At 42.8% G+C, this 20,068-nt stretch overlaps 1 protein-coding gene across 1 annotated transcript in view; it reads right to left on the reverse strand.

Annotated features, from left to right (window-relative positions):
• Positions 1–19,745, reverse strand: part of CHST15 (carbohydrate sulfotransferase 15) — a 49,160-nt gene extending 29,415 nt beyond the window's left edge. The window contains exons 1-2 of the mRNA XM_005154489.3: positions 19,691–19,745; positions 16,055–16,162 (exon numbers count right to left, since the gene is read on the reverse strand). The gene's annotated coding sequence lies outside the window, so the exon portion shown is untranslated. The remainder of the gene's footprint in view (positions 1–16,054; positions 16,163–19,690) is intronic.
• Positions 19,746–20,068: the final 323 nt, after the last annotated feature.

Consider the following 20,068-nt stretch of genomic DNA (forward strand, 5'->3'; position numbering starts at 1 on the left):
AATGCATCTCCCAAGAAACTGTATGAACCCACTGCAAATATTTTCTAAGGCAATCACTTGAAATCAGTTGCTTGTAAAAGCCCAGAGATGTGGTCAGCCCCCATGATTATAGATTCGACCTGTTCAACAACTGCTGAACACTTGTACAAGCTTAATGTATTCTCTAAAGAAGCCTTTTAAAGCCAGAGAAAAGCTCCTGAATCACCACTGAATCAACAATCTCACCCAAATAACAAGTGTGGCTTATTCCATAACCCAGCTGGTTTCTTTCTCGAGATCTAATCCAAAGAGGCTCTGCCTCCTTCCTCATCAATAAACTCCCAAAGAAAATGTGAGAATGGAACAAATGACACCCTCCATTTGCAAAATAATCAGCAAACTCCCCTAAAATCAGTGTAATGGTAGTCGTTTCAATCAAATAAGGACCCACTCCTATTATTTGTGCTGCAGTGCTCAGGAAACAGTTACTGAGCTTGAATCACCACTCAATTAGCGCATAAACACTGCCTGAATAAACAGATTATTGGAAGCAAGGGAAAAGAGGGGGATGTGGGATTGGAAGCAGGAGGCTGTTCTGGACCAGCATGGTCATGCCTTCCCCCAGAAACCTGTTATTACATCTGAAGTTATGTGTGGGTTCCTAGAAAGTACCAAGGTCCAGTTTCTTGCGTTCCTAACATGCCACATCCGCACGTTTGGATGTGTTATTGTTTGGTTTGCCTTGAAAATGTAAAAATAAGAATTAAGCTTGATATCACCTGGTTTTAATGTCAACTATTTGTGAGCAGGAAAAACATCACTAAAGATTTAATGACTTCCATCCAGCCTTTTCTTTCTATTTCACCTGATTTCAGTCAGTCTAGAATGAGAGCCACCATTTATGGCTGCTTGAAGAATAAGAAGTCCAGATAGGAAAATAAAGCAGAACCAAAAGCAGCCAAAGTCCAGCCTACTGATAACTCCAAACTATATTATTGTCTCCCAGTTAGATCTGAAGTAGCACAAGGATTTGGACTGGTTCTTCTACATTGAAGACAGGAATGAGATCTCGCCAATTCTTCCACAGCAACATCTGCCTCAGACCCACAAAAGCAGTTTTCCAAAAGCTATTCCCACGCAAGATTTATACTGAAGGTTTTATGGGAGCTGAAGAGTTCTGTAGGGATTTGGGGCATCAGCACTGTAATCACTTCTCCAGAAATGTGATTGATTCCAAGAGCTCTGGGAGAATAAAAGCACCACTGCCAAGCACCCAACCATGCACACGGCCCCTGCACCATTAATCCCTCACTGTGCATCAGGGTACAGCTCACACTAATGGATTTGAGTCCTTCCCCTTGTACAAGCACGGAGCCAAATTCTCTTCTCATGTGTTTGGGGTTCAAACTTGATGATCTTGAGGTCCTTTCCAAGCCTAACTATTCTATGATTCTATTTCTAAGGATGCTCAGAGCAGATTTCTGCCTACAGTACACACTGGCTTCTCAATTCTTGATTAAAACTCACTGCCTACGATGTGCAACTTCTCCAGCAATTCATCTTTTCACTTCACTTAGTTTCTATTCATCTCACATGCTGTCTTGCTACAGAAGCACTGACAGATTTATATTGAATATGAAACAGAATGCATACTGTAGAAAAACTTTGACTTTACATGAATTACTCCAGTCCACGTCTCTCACAGAGAAGCTATTTTAAGAAATGCATGGTGGAAGTTCAGTATCTTTTCTCCAGGCTGAATTTGCCATATTTGCTTTCTTTCGTTATGTAGAAAAAGAAAATAGCCAAAGAGCTCACAGGAAAAGTACAGTGATCACCTGAAATACAACTTCAGGTGCAGACAGTGAACATCATAATCAATAAGATCAAACAATCAAACAACAAACAGCCGTTGAAGGCTTATTCCCAACACATTACTTCACAATAATAGAAATTCACATGCTCTTTCAAGGAACAAATCACACTATCATTCCACAAATCAGCAAGGTTCCCGTTATATATATTATATTCTTATTCCTATATATAGTGCTAGTACAACAGGGAAACATGAAGCATGAAAGTGAAGCTATCAAACAAATTCATGGGGTTTGGGGATTGGCAGGTGGGAAAAAATATCCTACCTAAATACAGCTCCATGCACCCTGCTGTCAGGTGTAATCAAAAATAGAGGAGTACTTACCTCCAGAAAACTCCAGAGGCAAGAAGTGGTCTGGTATTGATAGAGTTCCCTTATCAAAAGGACACTTTCTGTTCTGCATCTCATCTGCCCATCCTGCTTTATTCTCAGGCTTCCAAGTCTGCCTCATTGTTTGAGTCTCTGGACAGATACTACTGTAATTTACTCAAACAGCTCTTCTGGAGCAACTTGCTCAATAGAGATACAGGGTTTCCCTTCATGCAAAGCTCATTTAGGTGAGGACAGCATGCTCGTTGTCATAACCTTATCTGAACACAAGGAAATTGCTCTGGACAGCCAATTTCTCTGTGTCGGCTACAATGTGATGTTCAAGTGACCACCTCAGATTTAGGCATCTGCCATCCACACCTCTAAGGTCAGATGAGATGAACACCAAAGCCTCGTTGTGCTAAAGAAGAATAAATGCTCACATTCAGAGTGGCAGCTGATTTATCTGAGGCAGAGATGAAGAGCTAGCGTAGCACAGTTGAATTTGCAGGAAGAGAGCTCTCAGTGCTCAAGAGTTATTTTAAGCATGGGCCTTTGTCTGTTGCATTGATTACTGGTCCAGAACCAGGACGTGGGAGAGAAATGCTCAGAGAGTATTTCCAACAGTCCTGCCAAGCATTTTCAGCCTCGACATGCTGCAAAATAGTGGGTATTCACAGTTATGTTACTCTGATTACCATCTTGTTCTTTTTACACGTTTGATTTTACTTGATTTTAGCAGCTGCTACCTCAAGCTGATTTAAAGTGAGAACCATATTCTTTCCACCATCTGAAATGTAATACTTTCTGCCACTCTACAAATGGTACGAATAGCTAAATCTTGTGGGTTGTGAGAGATCAGCTGCTAATTTAAGGCTGCTTTTGAGGGATGAATAACATTATATGGAATAAATAGAATATGCATAAGGTAATGCCTTCGGTGCCTGTTTATCTCATGGTGTGGCAAAATGTTTTTGCATGCAATAATGCAACCAAATGGTATCTACTAGAATTCATTTGCTATACCTTCACACTTCATAAATAAGCAGTCTTTCTGAAGGGGGATCAGTCTATGTGATACTTAACATTGCTTTAAACACAATATTGTTGTGACAATTCGAGAGCAATGTACATGCTAACAGCTGCTCATTTGATTTTTAGTGACTGAGGAGGGATTTTCCTCCACCTCCAAACTGCATTTCCTCCATAAACTTTACTATCTTAACACAGTCATCTGAAATTTGTTGTTATGACTCATTTATGGTACCTTCTCCACGAGACAGACATTGAAATGGATGGAAAAACATATCTCATCTGTATATAAGTGCCCTGAAAGTGCTTTTTCATGAATAAGGCATTTCATCTTTCATCTAGTGCTGAGTGGGTGAAAGGAAACATACACAGCTGCATCCTGAAAAGACAAACTCAGTATTAGAGTCTGTCATTAAAGTTTCTTGTAAATTCAAACAAAAATTAGTCAACAAAAACTATTCACTGATGCCAAATCACAACTGTGCCTTTGTTTTGATACTTTAAAAAGTGTTCCCAGCTTAGTAGTAACTTTAATAAATGTCCAACAACTTTAACGCTTTAAGCAACAACACAGCAGATAAATCTCAGCCCATTAGCCAAAAGCCATACGCTTGTTCCAAAGTAAAGCGGATCAGATGAGATTCCTGCAGGTAACTTCTGGCTACAGATAATTAAGCAAAGCCTTTCTGATATAATACATGAAATTGCTTTCAACATCGTGGAAAAGTGTTTATTCTGCATAAGTCAAGCAACATTTACTCCTATAGTCTCCTATTGCTATTCATAAGTGCTTCATCAAAGGCTTAGACTCCATTATTCATCTGTATTATGTGCTCTTTAGCTACACAAAGTGAAATAATTCTTTACTAACCATCTTACAAGACACAGTCATTCTGAGGATGCTTCTGCAGGGGTATACCCTGTTTTCTGTTGCTTAGAACATTATATCTTCACAGGCAGAGGATGTAACTGATATGGAACCTAATCCACTTGGTAATGGATTAAACATTGATTATTGCCCTTTCATATCTTTAGCTACAGAACGACACTTTGATTACAAACTTCAAAGGAACTAACATATCTTCATTTATTAACTTCTACTATTACAAGGAAGAGAATGCAGTCCATTCTTTCACCAGCCTCTCAAAATATCACAGCTCTCTAAGACAGGCTGAGAGAGTTGGGGCTGTTCAGCCTGGAGAAGAGAAGGCTGCGTAGAGACCTCAGAGCAGCTTCCAGTATCTGAAGGGGGCTACAGGGATGCTGGGGAGGGACTATTCATTAGGGACTGTAGTGATAGGACAAGGGGTAACGGGTTGAAACTTAAACAGCAGAGGTTTAGATTGGATATAAAGAAGAAATTAATTTACTGTAAGGGTGGTGAGGCACTGGAATGGGTTGCCCAGGGAGGTTGTGAATGCTCCATCCCTGGCAGTGTTCAAGGCCAGGTTGGACAGAGCCTTGGGTGCCATGGTTTAGTGTGAGGTGTCCCTTCCCATGGCAGGGGGGTTGGAAATGGATGATCTTAAGGTCATTTCCAACCCTAACTATTCTATGATTCTATGACATTCATTACATGGTAAACTCTAGCTCAGAAATCTTGCAGCTGCACAAATACCCTGTTTACAACAGTAGTAATACAAAAAAGCCACGCTATGTACGGGACCTGGTAAGTAACTACTGTACTATGCACAGCAATAAGATAAATCTGATCCTCAGCCGCTGGGTCGCTGTCTCCTCTGACTCAACTCTGTATCCCTGCAGGTTTTGCCCATGTTTGGCTTCACTCTACTTGTTTTCCACTTGGAAAGAACACAACCACAAATACCTTTTCATGCTTTGCATTGCACTTAGCTGGGCTGCAGATTGCAAACAAACAAGAGAAACATCTGAGAACTTTCCTTACTGAATTTCCATGGGAAGAAACCAGGAAAAAGACGCAAACCAAATCCCAACCCTGCGTACTTATGAATGCACCACAGAAAACGTGGCGTGCATTCCCTCACACCCTGCCTCTTCTGCAACGTATTCTGCAACATAAAGCCAACATTTAGGCTAGCAAACTAGATGGTCTTTATTTGTGGTGCAGAGGTAATCTGAGGCAAGCTCTCTCTCTAAAAGACTTTTTCATCCAATGATGATGTTAAGTAATTACTTTTTGTTGCAGGCAGACTTTATCAAATTAATCTTCCACTCTTCCCCTGCTGACCCTGCAGAGGGGTCAAAATTCACTCTGTGAAGCCATGCATTGAAAAGTTGAAAGTAAAAATCCCACCCTCGACAGCTCACAGTTGGCACAAGTGCACAATTCACATGGTGATGCTCACTGATCCTCCCTGAACATCATGTGAGCACTGTACAGGGATGCATAGGGCTACACTGATCCCACTTGCTTAGTTGGACAGACCATCTCTTGAGATGGCCCAGAGGATCCCAGCCTGGTTTGTGTTGGAAGGGACCTTAAAGCTCATCCAGCTCCAACCCCTGCCACAGGCAGGGACCCCTTCCACTGGAGCAGCTGCTCCAAGCCCCTGTGTCCAACCTGGCCTTGAACACTGCCAGGGATGGGGCAGCCACAGCTTCTCTGGGCACCCTGTGCCAGCGCCTCAGCACCCTCACAGGGAACAGCTTCTGCCTAAGAGCTCAGCTCAGTCTCCCCTGTTCTGGCAGGTTCAAGCCATTCCCCTTGGCCTGTCCCTACAGGCCCTTGTCCCAAGCCCCTCTCCAGCTTTCCTGCAGCCCCTTTAGGCACTGGAGCTGCTCTCAGGTCTCCCCTTCAGGAGCCTTCTCTTGTCCAGGCTGCCCCAGCCCAGCTCTCTCAGCCTGGCTCCAGAGCAGAGCTGCTCCAGCCCTCGCAGCAGCTCCATGGCCTCCTCTGGCCTCGCTCCAACAGTTTAAGGATGCTAAAGAGAAAGGCAGAAAAGCTGTTCTCAGATGCTCTGCTCCAGCCGGGAAGCTCTCAATCCGATGAAAACTCCCCATGTCCCTGGGGTAGGAGGGCACAACTCAGAAGTGAAAAGTGGGAGGTAAAAGGAGGTTTTATTTTTAAACAGCAGTTCTTGTTGATATATTTGGTTCTATACAAATAAAGAGGGACATAGAGTCGCTGTAGGACATTGCAGCTGAAATCAGACCAACACAAGTTCTGGAGCTCAGGTTCCACTTCTTGAAATAAACCATTTACTGAAGTAATTCACAGAAGCAATCTGAAGTGACAGAAATTCCATCAGCTGCAGTTGGCAGCCAGCTTTTCAAGAACAGATGCATGACTGTTAATGATAACCCAAAAAGCTTCGTTTCTAATGCAGAAAAACCAAGCATTAACATTATAAAACTCTGCAGAGAACCAGAAGCTGAATATACACCACAAAATATCCTGCAAGGGCTTATAAAAACCCAACTTTAGCAGAATTAACACATCTAGCCAAAAAAACATCCCCAGCAAAAAAAACCTCCCAAGTTTGGAAATGTATTTCCATCTGTCCAACTTCCCCATTGCAAATAGTGTTTACCTTGAGCCGCAGACACAAGTCTTTGATTTCATGAGATTAATGTAATGAATTGGGTTAGGCTGTTAATGCATTCAAAGCTTTCAGACACACAGGAGACTAAGATGGCATCGAGAGCATGCAGATGCATTTGGAGGGGGTATTTTTTATGTGGAATAAGCTAGAAATTCCTTAATAGGTGTCTGCAGCAGGAACTACACTGAAATAAAAGCTTAGTATGGTGTCTTAGGCTAGAAGAGATGGTTTCCAAGCCCATTTACAGTTTCTAAGCACTACTATATATTATCAATAGTAACACCAAGAAAAACCCCTGAAACCCCATCAAATAAGTGGCAACACAAGCATTCTATGAAAGCAGCATTCATATAGTGAGATGTAGCCACTACAACACAATAATAAATAAAATATGTGCATTTTATGTAGACAACAGTATAGAAATATGCTGTATTTACCAGCAAAAGAGCTCAGTCCAGCTGATGCACCAAACTGCAGCTCCAGAAACAGGGGGTTTAGTGCCTCAGAGCAAGAGAAACATGAAAAATGGGTCTATATTGAGCTGTTCTATCAATAGCACTATTGAGTTACCCTATTTTTTTAGTAGTCACCCAAAGGAGGTGCATGGTTTCAGAAATAAGGCACTGCAGAAGCTGGCCCATGCTCAGTTTCCTTTAATGCTTTCCACCCTCAAGAATGGTGTTAACAAAACACAGCAGCTGCTGCAAAAAGCCATATCAATCATTGTCTTCTACAAAGATCGCTCCACTCCCACATCTAAAAACAGCAACATGCAAGAAAGTGCCACAAAATGCCACGTCTTCCATCAAAGCTTCAGGAATGCGACTCAACAGCCAGCAGGAGCAGTTTCAGACACTTCAACCCCTCCACCCTGTGCTGTCATAGGATTATAGAATCCCAGATTAGTCTGTGTTGGAAGGGACCTTAAAGCTCACCCAGCTCCAACCCCTGCCACAGGCAGGGACCCCTTCCACTGGAGCAGCTGCTCCAAGCCCCTGTGTCCAACCTGGCCTTGAACGCTGCCAGGGATGGGGCAGCCACAGCTGCAGTGTTGGAACTGGATGATGTTCAAGGTCCCTTCCAACCCAAACTATTGTGATTCTGCTAGGCATGCTAGAAAACCATCCATCCGAGGGGTGTAAGAGATGAGATAGCCTCACCACTGACCGTTTCATGTCATGTTTTCTGTCATGTTTAAATCCTGCAATAAAAAGCCTTCAGCATCCAAAACATTTATAATCAAAGTAAATGACTTCAGAAGTTCAGACTGATCTATAAGCTCAGAAAATGTCACAGGTCCTCATTAAGTGAAAAAAATAAATGATATGCTGATAATATACTTCAGTTTCTTTACTTCATGGCACAGTGTTATAAATTAGACTTTGGTAATAGTAACAAATTGGAATGAAACCTTACAATTACATGCTTTTTCTTCCTTTGCCTGTGGAAACTTGACTTTAAAGATATTCTTATTTTCCTCCTAAAGGCTCCTTGTGTAGGGCTAAGCTACACTAACAAAACTGACCTGGAACAGCCAAAACTTTATCCTCCAAACACAAACATTTAAATACAATATATGCATTATTTTATTAATAGAAGCTTCTGTCCAGGCTGAAAAAAACACTGAAATGAGTACAGGTGGTACTTTCATTGCAAACGTTTATGCCATACACAGCAGGCTCAGGGGATGCTGCAGTGCGCTGAATGCATCTCAGACTTTGGTTAACGTCCATGTGCATCGGACCCTTGGGGCATGGAGAGTATTCACTTTGATGGAGTAACTCCCAACAGCAGGTGTCAGAGTGCTTTTCAAAGGTGCTTTTCAATTTGCAGCTGACAAGATGACAGAGTGCTGATGTGTGTTACCTATGCTACCAGATGGCATAATACAGGAGAAGTCCAAGAACTAAAATCAGGATCTCCTAACTCACCATCCAGAATCCCATTACATGGGGATTGAGGGACTTGGAACAAAATAAAGGTATGTATTGTACAAGACAGAAAGTCATGGGCAATCCAATTTCTACATAAACCATCTAAGACATCACTCGGCCTGAATTTCCCCCAGTAACCCTATTAAATGGGGTGAATTTCAGTCTTTCAGGGGCTTGAAAGACAGAGAAGGCAATTTTCCAGCCTTCCCAAGCTGCAATCCAGCGCTCCATCCCAGAGTGACTCTTGGACACTGCTGCATAACAGTGGCAGGGAGCACTTTTCAGTGCTGGCAGGTGGCATTTTCAGGAGTGATGGTGCAAGACCTCCAGCTGGGAAGTGAAACCTTCAGTCTCATAAACAACTCTCAGTTAAGAGCTGGAGCTCTCATTAATAGAACTGTTTTCATACTTGCTGCTAAAGTCCTAGTTCACTGCATTTTGAAGTCAACACCATAGTCAAGGAGAGCTTTGCTCAAGCATAGAAGGAAAGGTGGGGAATAAATGCCTGTGTCATTTTTCAGGTGCGAAATGAAGGCAGGCAGTCTTTCAAACAGCTGCTCCTGAGGACTCCAAAGGAAAATAATGTGGAGAGCAGCCCTCCCATCACTCAATCAGAGCAATAGATTCATGTCCAACCTGCATGAGATGCACCAAGTACGACTCCATCCCAAACTGACATCGGAGGTACAATACACATTTAAATTCCAGAAGCAAACAGTACTATCACTGGGATAAGGGGAAAACAATCCCAAACAAACACTAATAATTACCCCTTGGGAAATCATTCCATTTTCAGGCTTTCTGCTTCAAGCCCAGAAAATTAAATTTCCCCTTTCTAATGGTGCTGCCTTAGAGTGCAGATCAGAAAATATAAATGAGCATTAAGCTTATGTGACCGTGAAGCAGGAAGGATACCTGCACATGCTGGTTTAGCATCTCTAATAATGGGAGGAATAAACCACTGTTGAGCCCCATGACCCAGATCACCAGCCCTTTGCTCGATCTCACTGGTGAGCAATCAGGCATCTTGCCCTGCTCATGCTCACTCAGGTCAGATAAAACAGCTTTGCGTTGGGTATCACATGTTCCTTTTTCACTTTAGAGATATATCCCCATCTATCTAGCTTTATTTACACCTTTCTTTGAAGCCTTTAAACCCCGAGGGTGAATTGCATCCTTCTGTAAGTGGATGCTGTGCTCTGAATTTAGAAGTGGTTCTTCCCCTGCCTGCATGTACTTCCACCTTGCTTTCAGTCCTGCAGGACTTGAAGACTCGTCTCCCTGCTTTTAACTTGGCTGAAGATGAATATATATTTAAGCCACTGGTTAAAGTGTCTTTAATGATAGCAGAGTTCATAGTAATAAAACTGTCCATTCCATCAAATTTACTTTCATCCTTCTGAAAACTTAGTGAGCCTATTCATTATTTTCTTAAAGACTGAGCTTCAAAATGTCACTGCTGACATTTAAGGCTCATAAAAAATGCAAGTCTGTCTTATCTGTGAGAAAAGGGTCTATATGATCTATTTCAAGATGAAAATATTGCTCGAGCAAGACAGTAGCCAATTATGAATGCAAACAGCAACAAAGGCACTGAGAGCAAGTTCCTCTTCCTTTTTAATCTTTTATAGACCAAGGACGTGTTTCTCCCCAGCACAAAGTAAGTGACATCTGGTGGCTACACGCTGTAATGTAATAAGACAACTAATTTCAACGCTGCTAACCGACTCAGGTTTTAAGTTTACTGCTTCTTAGCAAAGCCTTTTAGATGTTTTATTTATTCATTTTGACACAGAGACTTCTGAGGCTCCAGGCATCGCAGTCCCCATGCACGGTGACAACTGCTGTTATCTAATTAAAGTGGGATTGTCATATTCACACCAGGAAAAACACGATTCCATAAAGGAATTAGCAAGGCATAGCGAAACAGCACAGAGCTTTAGCTGGGCAACACCAGCGAGAACCACACAGAGGCAGGCTCTGAGGGAAGGCTGCACTGAATCCCACAAAGGAAATCCTTCAGGTGCCCGAAGTAATTAATATCAACTCAGGTTGCTCTGAGTTGTTTTTCATTCGATTTTAATTAAACCAAAGAGAAACAGCTGCAATTTTCATTCTGAGCTTCGAAGCATCCCAGAAACTTTCACAGATTTAAAGCAGCCTTTCCACTTCTCACACCTTATCGATCCTCAGCCGTGGTCACATCTAATCCAGCCAAGCCTTATGCTCCTTAACCTGCGTCCCAGACATAAAGCAATTCCAGCTCCTCTTCTAACTCCTACAGCCCAGGAATGAAGTTCTCCTTTTGAATGCTCTAAGCATCTCTTGGATAATTAATAAATACACTGTCAGTCAGCCACCATTAAAACAACAGAATTGCTGGCACTGCGATTTCAAGGCTTGTAATACCCATCTCTGCGGTAATCAGTATTTATGGGGAGAAAAAAATCTAACAGAAATGAGATGAAATCTAAACAGACTCTAAATATTTATCAGCAGAGGAAGTTCAAAAATATCCCTGCAAAAATAAGGCGGATGGCAGGCTAAATGCAGACCATTGAGTGTTCTTCGAAGGATGTGCTAGGAGGAACTTCATTTTCAGTCTGACATCGCTAAATCAAATTAATTCCTTCCTCCTATTCAAATGCTGCATGAAAATCCTTGATGCCAAAAGGACAAAGCTAAAAATGTCCCTAAAACCATGCCTGAAGGCTGCACTTGATGGAAATGACTGCCTAGACTCCTACCGGCACAATGCAGTAGCGGTATACTTGAAATAAAGAGTTAGACTTTGGGGCTTTCCATCACTTTTAAGGCCTAAATATCTTCAACAGGAATGTCAACCTGCACGGTCAGCATCCCATAGCACAGAGATGGGGACGTGTCAGCAGTATCCCAATAAAAGGGGACCTCTGGGACAACATAACTACTGATAGACTATTCCTTTTCACATACGCTCATCCCCACCAGACAGTATGTTCACCTTAAGACTGCTTGGCTGAACTAAAGAACATACACAGAGAAAAGAGCATCTGAATGGCTTTAACTCCAGTCAATCCCTAAGAATAAAACTTCTTGAGATCCCATTTCAATTTATGTTGTTTTTCAATCCTGGCATGCTGAAGTCAGCAGGAAGGCATTTCACTGACTTTAATGAAGCCAGAGGTTCATCCTGCAAATTGCTGTTTGGAATGAGCACAGCATTTATATGACCTCATTTGAAACCCTCCATTTTTTCCTGAAGTGCAACTTAATGGTATTTGCTATTTCAGAATTATTTGTTATCTTTAAAAATATACAGAGAAGGTTATTAAAGTACTGCAGTGTAAATTGTTAGTGGTTAGGATTGGGATGATCTTGTTTCAGCAACAGGCAAGTGTTTTTAATGCAGGAATATACATTGTCATAAAGTTCCAGCTCATTTTCTAATACCAAAAAGCCTTTGAATGTAAGAATTGTGATAGTCCAACAAAAACCACTGTGGATATTTACATACTTACCTGTATTTTCACAGTGCATCTAATCCAATGTACTAGTACAGCAAGATATAAAAAAATGGAAAACTGAATAGATTTCTACACTCGCTTGATGGGTGCCATTAAAAGAAAAAGCTATCAAAACACAGCAGAGGCTTTTTATGCATTCCCCTGTATTACACCAGAATGATGTACGGCATCATTGCAACTCGGAAATCAAACAACAAGAATATTGTTTATAAAGCTGCATGCAGAAATAAGCAGCAGGTCGTTTAAAGTCATCTAAGAAGGGTATTTTACCCAAAGAGTTTCTGAAATCTAGGGCTTTTTAAAGGGTTTTTTTCTGACTAGTGGGGACTTCAGCTAAAAGCTACTCACTGCCAAGTACTGGAGTGTTACAGCAGACCTGTGTTTAGGTTCACCAGTGTTATCATTATAGCCACACACTTTGTCAAGCAGAAGACCCTGGACTTCCCCAAGCCAACTGGAAAACATTTTCAGTGCCCAACAGTTTGGAGAAGCCACATTCTGGTCCCTCTTACATGAGTGAAAACCAAGAGCGGAATTACTCTTGATCTACTCTAACGCAAGAGAAATCCACATGGGATTTCCATGGCTACCAACAAATATTCCATTTTCCTATTTTTAACTTTGCTGATCTCCTCAGCAATGTTCAAAAATCTTCTCTGAAGACTTAAAACACTTCAGGGTTCAAAATAGCCTGATGTTAGAGAAATTCATTTTTCCTCTTTCCTATAGAGAGAAGGATAAGCCTAAGTTCCACTGTTCCCTTCTATTCACCTCTCACATTTCTTGCTGAAACGGTTGTAAAGCTGGTATAAATAGCTCTGTAAAGTAATTCTAATACTGAATGTCAAGAGCGATAGTGGTTTCATTCTGATTTATCCTTAGCTGTTCCTCAGGCAAGTTGATCCTCAACCTGAGATACTGTTTTCATAGCTCTATAATTTATGACATTTTTCATCTAAATTATTCACTTCATGAATGGTTCTGATGAGTTACTCAAGGCATAAAGCTGCACTACTGGGTGCTGAAGTGCTCAAGAACACATTCTTGTCTCTTTAAATGAAGAGACCACCACTGTATCTCATGTTGTAATTTCTATTGGTAGCATTTAATACACAGCAATGTTTTTACCCAGCCTTTTTATTTGACCCCTACACTTGCAATAAATGCAGTTACAACCCAGGCATCACAGTGTTATCCCAGGCTAGAGCTCCAGGGAGCCAGGAAACAAGCAAAAACTCCCTAACCCTGAACCCATCTTCCTTCAGGGAGCTCTGCATGGGCTCAAAACCTGATGGACACATGCAACCTGCTTCTCTCCCACTTCAACACAGCAGCATCCAAATTCCATTCCAGAAACAGCCTAAGGAGATTTAGCAACCAAGGCAGAAGTTGGAACTAGATGGTCTTAACGTCCAACCCAAACCATTCTATGCTTATGAACTGTAAAGCAGCAGCCCTATAAATGCACTAAGCAATGGATGAAGACAGAAGAGCATGACCACTGGCCTAACAGGGTGATACGGGTTTAGGAAAAACTAAGCTTTCAGAGTATTCCTTGGAAATCCTAGACATTTCAGGTGCATTATCCATTTAATTTGGTTAACATCAACAGGCTATGAAAACTGGGGCTGTTTAGCCTGTTTTCCTCCGAAAGTCCTGTGACTTGGTTGGAGGGGGCTTGGAGCAACCTGCTTCAGTGGAAGATGTCCCTTCCCATGGCAGTGGATTGGAACTGGAGAAGCTTTAAGATCCTTTCCACCACAAACCAGTCCGGGATGCTATAATTAACAATATCTATTTTAGCATTGTCTCTATAATACCTACATAGCTCAGACAGAAGACAAATTTCTCAACTTAATAAGTAGCCAAAACTGGCGAGGCTGGAAAGGAATGTTGGATAAGGCATTTGATGGACAGGCAAAAATAGTGCTGGTTTTAAGAACCTGTTAATGTTAAAGAATTTTCAGGAGATGAAGCCCCGCTGCAAAGAGCTGGGCCTGCAGGCAACCCTATCTCATTACTTGATATACCCTCCTAATAGCCTACTAACACATCCTTCTTTATTTGCTCCCCTTTCTAGCTTTAGACAGTCAAACCTCCTGGCTGCATCAGTCAAACTGAGTCCTCCTTTGGTTTAATAAATTCTGGCACTCATCCTATGTCAGGCACAGCGGGGTTAACACTGAGCTCTTACATTTTCTTCAAATCATGTGCAAAACCTTCCAGAATCCTGATTTCTATGACTTTTTTTCCTGAGATCTCTCTTATTTATTGGTATCTCACTACTAATTTGGTGCCAGATCTTGAGCGCTTTAATTAAGGTGCTTTTTTCCCCTTACTGCTCCAAGACCTGAACTTTAACTCAGCATATAGAACATATAAGGACATTGTCATCTTCAATCATCTGAAACCATCCCATATTGCAAACTCACATCTAACGTGCTGCCCACTTTCATAGCACTCTTTCAACATTACCACTGACCAGGCTTCTTCCATCCCCTAAGGACAAGTATTGCAGTTAAATCTGTATTATTTTTCCTATTGATGTTTCAGAAGTTCACATTTTTTTTCAAATCAGTCTTATTTCCTCTGTACATCTTAAAACCTGACATTTATCTTCACTCTTTTTGTTTGATCATAGAATGATAGAATGGTTTGGGTTGGAAAGGACCTTAAAGCTCATCCAGCTCCAAGCCCTGCCATGGGCAGGGACCCCTTCCACTGGAGCAGCTGCTCCAAGCCCCTGTGTCCAACCTGGCTGAAAAATGTGCAGGACAAATATACAGGGAAAAAATAATAATACAAAGTCTTTTTCAATCTCATCAGTTTTTTGAATTTTATTAGAATAAATAATCCTGTTAGAATCATTCTAACAATTCTAATAATAATAATTCTAATAATAATTGTATTAGAAGAATTGTAACATTAAAATAAATAACTCAGAGTACATTCATCTACAATTGATATCAAAGCTTTTTACAGGAAACATATCTCCTTGTGAAATATTTTTCCTTACTGGAAGGTGTGAAGCAAATGAAAAAAGTCAGGTTTAGTATTTGTCTGTTTAGGTACTGATCTGCACCTTGTATAGTGAGGAGCAACTCACCTTAGACACAGATTGACACAAACCCCCCCATGTTTATATAATAGTGTGCTCTTTTGATGACTCCAAAAATGACACATTAACGTTTAGAATATAAAGTGTGCATTTAGTAGTGCTTGGTATATATATAGTTATATGTCACTTCCCTGTCTCTCCAGCACCACATTTCTTATCAGAGAATCATAGAATCCTGGAATGGTTTGGGTTGGAAGGCACCTTAAAGCTCATCCAGTTCCAAGCCACACATAGGGACACCTTCCATTAGAGCAGCTTGCTCCAAGCCCTGTCCCACCTGCTCCATCTTCACAGGACTTTCAGGGGAAAGCCATTCCATGGAAGGCAGGTTCCTCAGCAGCCAGGTGCCTTTCACCATCCCTAATGCTGCAGGGGCTTTAGCTGCTTTCTGCAAACCCAAGGGGGAAGACTCAGCACACCATGAGCTTCACAAGCATTTCTGGGGCTGGGTTAGCCTAAATCTACCACCTCATGTCTGGCAAGTTCATCAGGCAAGCAGCAGTCTTGTCACTTCAGAGGCTTGGGAAACAAGCGTTTCAGCCAGCTCAAGCTACCGTGGGAATGTTAAGAAGCTGGATCTGGGAATGAGAAGAGGCAGAGCAATGGGTTGGGGCTGGTAAGTCTATGAGTTCTGATGTGCTGCCACAAGGGGACAAAAGTAGAGCACTGGGACAGAGCCTGCCATGAACCTCTCACTCTTATTCACCTACCCTCACATATGGTCCCTCACCACCACCACAGCTGCTTTGTCATTGCCATCAGCCACTAACACCCACCTGGACATCATGTTTCCTTCTGCTTCTTCTTGCAAGCTGTCATGCTCATCTCTTCTTAGGACACCACACTCCTTAAAACTAGTGCTTACAAACCGCATTCAACAGCTCCTGGAAACCAAGTGTAACATAAATTAATAAATATTCCATGGAAAAGCCACATGAACTGCTTGCCCTCAAAGTGCTGTTTAGTGGCATGTCAGGCACAGCTGTGTAATCAAAGGATTACAGTGCTCCTATTGCAACACGCTTGCCACACTCTACCTCCTTGGTAGCTTTCCTGTCTCCCTCACATGTAAAAACCCAATCAAGTAACCAGGATGGAATTGCAACCATGTCTTTCAACCCAGGAAACACAAATGAACAAGGACAAACAGCCAGTGTGACTGTACAACCTGGTTTCTGTTAGATACATGGGCAGCCCTATGTATTTTTAAGGCAATGGGTCAACAATGTCATGTGTAATCAGTTAATTTTAGTGAAACTGCAGTTAGAAGTGGAGAGATCAGTGTAATTCAGGCTGCTTTGAGATAAGGACTTGTAGGAGCTTACAGATCCTTTTCCCTCCCGTGAATAGCTGTATTTAGACTCCAAATCTGGCACCGCACTCCATCACTAAGAAAAACAGTGCACTTCACTATAAAACATAAATAAATAAGAAATACTAATTTGTGGGGAAATGGTGAAAAATATTAGCTCTCTTATTGGAAATCTACCTTGGTTTTCCATAGCACTTTGGATGCTTCCAGCTTAGCAACATAACTCCAGCCAAAGAGAATGGTGGGAACTCAGTTATATCCCTCACTGTGCAAGGTACAGGGGAAAATAGGGGGGTTAAGGGAGGAATTGAAGCCTGAAAACAGCAATTAAGAAACCCAGTTCAAACAAGGGTACAGCTCCTGCAAACTATCAGCTGTTGGAAACAGGGTGATTCACATCACTCAAGTATCCAGAGTGTCACTGAGTGATTTAATAGCACATTTCCTTGGAGTTTCTGATTGTGGCATATAGAGCCTTGGAAGACACAGTAACTCTAAGAGTAATTAAGAAAGAGAGGGAGAATATTGACACCTGTTTAAGTCATGGCTTTCTTCACCTGAGTGATGCATCTGTACCGAAAGAGAAACACAATTGAATGTTGTAACTTTCTAAATCAGTATGTTATTTAGGCAAGATCAGCCCTTGTTGCTAGCTTATCTCTAGAGAACACATATCAGAATGTAATAGTAACACAGTGCTGAGTTACAACTTAGTAAGGATTTGCCCCCATGTGCACATGAGGAAGCACTCAGTGCAGGAGAACTTTAATAATGATTCCCTTCCTAATTGCAGATGAATTTGATAAGAAATCCTTATTGGGGGTGGAGGGATTGTAGTATCATGGCTGGTGATGCCACATGAACTTTGGAAGAGTTTACTGCCATCCACCTCATAACTTGATCTTAATACAAACCAATACTTTGAGAGGTGCCTTGGTACTGGGACACAGTCTATAGAACCATGCACAGTAATACTGAAATCACACCACCTTTGCTCACCTCTTGGTTCTCACAGAGCTCGTGCTGCAGGTTGCTTAAAACACTGTTAAAATATAAGCAGTATCTTATTTGCATCTCTATGATTATGCCCATATAATTCCATCCTTGCTAATGCTGCTAATGGGTTACATAACTTCATCCTTCCACTTCAACCTCATGCAATAATTCAGACACAAGAGTCTGCTTCAACCTTCTCATTTATGCAGTTTCCAGATACCTACTTTCAGTTTAGCAAAGATAAAATCCATTACTGTCTTCCATTGCATGTGGGGAATAAAGTGTTTTGTCATGTAAATCTTCATTGTTCCACTATATTCCTGTTACAAACCACCAAATAAAACACTCTGAATTTGAGAACAATCTTCCTATTACAAAATCTGAACCTTAAGGCTGTTTTCTCCTTGATTTCAGAGCTGCATGGTGACTGCACTTATAGACACAGGATCTAAGTAACATCTAGAGAAAAAAGAAGGTAGTTTCACTACTAAATCTTCATACAAGTAGTTTCCTCTTTTCTGCATTCAAATTGATTTTCTTTCTTTTGGCATGTGAAGAGACAGATGAATCCTTTGACTCAATGCCCAGGAGTGAAGCAGCAGCAGCGAAGCTTTCAGGGCAAGAGATGTGTGACAACACTTTAATCACCGACAAAACCAAGCTTCAAGACAGTATTTACTGTTTTGTAAGTGAGTGTATATATATATGTGTGTCTGTATATAAAAATACATATACCAGTGTATGTAAATAGCACAGATATAAATACATCTGTATAACAATATGTATGTTGTGACCTTTTATTGATGGAAATTTCCCCTTTGCCAGAGATCAAGTAGTCCCCAGTTACTACCAAGGGCTGTGCTCTTCAATTAGGTTTCTGTTTACACACACGAGTGCATCTGATTTTGAGTTAAGCCTTAAAAACATTTACTGTTCATGAAGGGTGCCAGCAAACTTTGCGTTTTAACCTGCAATCAGTTCAGCTGACTCCTCTGGGGTTTTCTAGTGGCAAAATACACAAGATACATACTTGTTCTATGGAGATGGTAATGATTTTTGCCTGGCTAACAAACAGTTCAAGAAGTGAAACCATTCTTGCGTTACAGACAAGAAAATCAATAAGCAGAGAACTTTAGGCCATAGAACCACATCATAGAAATAAACACATTTCCATATCAGAAAGTTTGGTAGGTGTTTAGATGCACCAGCCTGGACATACTATCCCCTCTCCTATTCACCTACAAATCTAGCTGAGTCTGGGAAAGTCAATTCACTGCAGAGCACAGCTGTAGTATTACAATGAAGCAGCACAGAAAACAGACAAAACCCAAACCTATCTATGACACCACCAAAGTTCAGCTGGTGAATTGTTGCTTAGCAGACTCTAACCGTAATAACCCATCGCTGAACCTTGACTGCATTCTCAGCAAAAGCACGCTACGGAGCTATTTTCAACAGCCAACAGATTGCATGTAAGAAATACCCCTCTTCACCTAAAAATATTCATCAGTGAATGGCAGCATCATCCCCGGCTTCATCCTAGGTAGGATGCGCTGCCGGAATTCAGTGAGTCTTGCAGGGAAGGCCGCTTTACAAGTGTCTTCTCCCCCAAACAGCCGTATACCCACAGCGATGAGCCAAGGAGCAGCTCTCCGGCGGGCAGCAGGGTCTGCCCAGCGCAGGAGATGACAGCAAGCCGCGTTATCTTTGCCATCATTCCGCCCTCCCCGGACCACTAACCTGCTGGGGGGCACGAACTGGGAGAAGTGCCCCCCCCTCCGCTCACCCTGCCCGGGGGATGCTGCACCCTCAGCCCCGTGAAGAAGAGGAGGAGAGGGGGAAGAGGAAGGCTCCCGGTTCCCCTTCGCTAGGGAAGCACCCCCAGGCTTCACCCCGGAGTAACGCAGGAGTAGCTCCGCGCCTCCACAGCGGCTGCAGCAACGGGAGCCCCACAACCCCGGGTCCGCCCCCCCGAGCTCCGCTCCAGCGCACCGAGCCGTACCGAGCCGAGCCGCTCCGCGCTGCCTGCCCAACTTCCCGCAAAGTCCCAATGCTTCCAAACTTGGGGAGCCCCAACATCCCCATGTCCCCTCAGTGCTCCTACCTCCGCCGGCTCCACCGCTCTCCCATCCGCGCCCGCCGCCTCCGCCGGCTCTGCCCTGCGGGGGGGGTGGAGGAGGAGGAGGAGGAGGAACAAGGGGGAGGAAGGGAGGGAGCAGCCCCGCGCCGCTCGCCGGCCGCGCTGCGCAGCCCGGGAGGCGGAGTGCTGCCGCTCGGCTCTGCCCCCCGGCTCCGCAGGGGCGGAGGGTCCCCAGCGGTGCCCCCATGGGGAGGATGGGGGGGTAGAGCAGCCTCGGTGCCTGCGGCTCTGCGGGGGAAGGGGAGCGGAGCACCCTCGGTCGGCATCGGGGTCCGTCCCCCCCCGTCCCCCCCCGTCCCCCCGGGCTCACCGGAAAGCTTTGGGAAGGAGAAGGGCCTTTCC

This window comes from Melopsittacus undulatus, chromosome 4 (assembly GCF_012275295.1).
Source record: "Melopsittacus undulatus isolate bMelUnd1 chromosome 4, bMelUnd1.mat.Z, whole genome shotgun sequence".
Taxonomy (NCBI): Eukaryota; Metazoa; Chordata; class Aves; order Psittaciformes; family Psittaculidae; genus Melopsittacus; species Melopsittacus undulatus.